Consider the following 3,196-nt stretch of genomic DNA (forward strand, 5'->3'; position numbering starts at 1 on the left):
ATAGCCTTATGGTAGGTGCACGTACACGGTTTGGGCACTCCCGTCTCTTCTGGCACTGGCTCGGACTTATCGGGCCAGCCGGTGTTTAAGGTCACCCGTGCCATCATAGCCCATAAGGAACCTGCTCTAATTTCCTCTGGCTCGATTCCTGCATGGTTAAACCGGTTCAACCGCGAAATCAGACCGGGTTTAAGAAGCGGGGTATTACACCGATCCTAGCCTGAATGGTATCAATGTTGATTGATCTCGAGACTGATCCGAGATTTAGAAACTTGTACCTAAGACAGCTCAACAAACGATTCACCAAAAAAAAAAAAGAGTGAAATTGTCAAGTTAAAGTTTAATGATATTATATAATAAATGTAAGACTCCACTTCTTAATGCATGGAAAATGGAACCTGTGAAAATGCCACAATACTGGTTTCCAAATTATTTATCCTGCAACTATCATCCACATAAATTTTCATTGGCGTTTGCATAAATCAATAAGGTGGGTTAGAACTTCATACAAGACAAGAGATATAAGTATAGCTAGATATACTTTTAAAGGTGTTAGAAGGCTGTCGTGAGAAGAGAAGGAAGGAGGAGTCTTGTGAATTGTGCTGGCTCCTCCCTTGTTGTTTTCCTAATCTAACTATGAGAGTCCTAGTTCAAATAGGAGAGTCCTAGTTCATCTAGGGCTGATTAATTATTCAGTTGTCTATTATGTTTCGCTGTTTCTAGTCTTACTAAGATTGATGTCTTACTTGTAATAGATTGATTAAACTACTAAGTTTTATTATCGTAAGCTGACACGCAATTAACCTGGAAAAAACAGAGACCTATTTTATATTGGAAGAATTATAAGCAGTTCATGTTTCCATAGTATTTTAAATGAACAATAAACACAAAGATATCCAAATGAGAAACGGACATAAGAAAACAGACTAATGAAATCTGAGGGCAAAGGTGAAATGCAAGCGTGCAATCTTAGGTGAACAATCAAATGTCCTAATAAAATGGATAAGCATTTAATGAATTAACTTGGAGTTATAGCTTTACTCAGCTAAAACACAACCAATACTCTAGAAGTCTAATGATACTCACTGTTTCTGTGGGGCATGAAGCATATCTGACAGGTATACGATTATGCATTAAAACTTTAGATTCTGTCACCTGAGAAAGAATAAATATGGGAAATCAGTTTCATAGGAATAGGAAGCATGTAATAATCATAATGAAACCATGAAAGCTACATCCAAAATAAAAAATGATAGGTTCAAGAAATAAATTAAAATAGAAATTTCTCAAATATCCTCCTTATTTTCTTCACCGGGTGAGTAACTTTAAAAAAAGAAAAAAGAAAGGCTAGAACTACCTTTCTCTAGTAAATGAAAAACTTATATTAAGTTTTCTTAGAAGACTACAAGTAAAAAAAAAAAAATTAAAGAGTAATTTACCGGCCACTTGCAATAAAAATGAAAAATGAGATAAATTCTACTAAGTCTAATATAGATTAAATATTGATAAATCAGAATAACAAAAAAAGAATGGAAATCCAATTTTTAAGGAAAACCAATGTGGTTGAAAGATGAAAATAAATCAGCAGTCACAAAAGCAATTGAAGAACCCAGGCACGGAATCTACAAAGAGGTCTTGATAGGTTTTCTAACTATCTAGTCGAGTGATCCAATCAAGGTCAAAATGGCGCATGATATAGTCAAAGAGAATGGAGGAGGGTACTATTGTGAGAGAATGGACTATCATCATTCAGTCATCACCCTAAATCCATAGAGATAGAGTAATGATATCATCCCCCCCCCCAACTTGTTACGAAGCTTGGATTTCATGGCTATTCAATAGAAGGTTTGGGCTTATCAGAGAGATTTTCAGAGATTGCCTCATGAGCTCTAGTAAACCCCTTTCTAAACCCTAGAAAAACCATCAAGTAGTATGGAAGTGCCAACCAGGTGGTCAATCTAGCTCTATTTTTTACATTAAGTTCCATAAAAAATTAAACCAAATTTTTATGGAAAATCAGCACCAAAAGTTGTAATGTACATTTTGTTGGGGGAAGAACAACCTCTCAGTGCTTTATGGGAAAAATCTGCAAATATTCTTATGCAAGAAATAGGAAATCTACATGTTTTCACATAACCAAGAGTAAGGCAACAAGTTTCTAATATGTTTCCTTTTTATTAGCTGCAAATAAATATGGTTGAGTTGAGTGCAAATAAATATATTTAGGAAGTAAGTCCAAACTTTTAAGGACTAGCTTCTTATTACATGCCAATGAGTAAAATGTTAGGAACATACAGAAAACCGATACAGCCCAATTCTAGTCCCATAAAGATTGAACTGTGATGCATTTACCTAACGCCCATTTTTGCAACTTCACCAAAATCCCACAATTCACTATCTAAAACAAAAAGAATTTTATCAGTTCCAAAAAATGATGTAGTTTTCATCTAACAAAAAGGGAGGAAGATAAATGGCAAATAAGTAACTGACACAAACTCAAATAGGATCAAAATGTTGAAAATCTCTGTTGAATTAAATAGGAAATGAGAATAACAACTGAATCCATCCTTACATTTAGATCTTAGAACCATCTATGCCATTATTTTCATTTGATAGACTTTGGACAGAATTTCTGCCTTCCCTTATATAAAAAAGGAAAAAAAATATTAGTAACAAGTCGAGGAATAAACCATCCACACAGTTATGTATGGTTGACAACCCACAAATCCGATTCACAATCTGATTCTTTAACAAGGTAATTTTCTTTTACTGTAACTAACAGCCATCCATCAATACTAGTACCAACTATGGAGAACTTGTAGCACGACTCCCAAACCAAAAACGTGGGCTCTAACACCAAGTTGGAATATAAGGGTTGCAAGACTACCAAAGAAGAAGAGAGAGGATGAAAGTAGGAGGTAGATATTTCTCTCCACCTATAATGATGATAATGTGTTGTGTGAGAGAATAGATTTCTTCCCCCCCTCCCCCTATATTGATGCACTTAGCCTCATAAAGGATAATGTTTATCTACCCTCCATGCTAACATAAGATAGCCAAGGAAAGTTAAAAGGCATAAAAGTAGATGTACATACAACATAATAACCTAATGCCCAAAGTACCCTTAGTATGTGATCTCTAACAGACCCATGATTGGTTGGTCTCTTACTGCCATCTGTTCTGTCCCTCTCGCTAG

Source organism: Macadamia integrifolia, chromosome 2, assembly GCF_013358625.1.
Source record: "Macadamia integrifolia cultivar HAES 741 chromosome 2, SCU_Mint_v3, whole genome shotgun sequence".
NCBI lineage: Eukaryota > Viridiplantae > Streptophyta > Magnoliopsida > Proteales > Proteaceae > Macadamia > Macadamia integrifolia.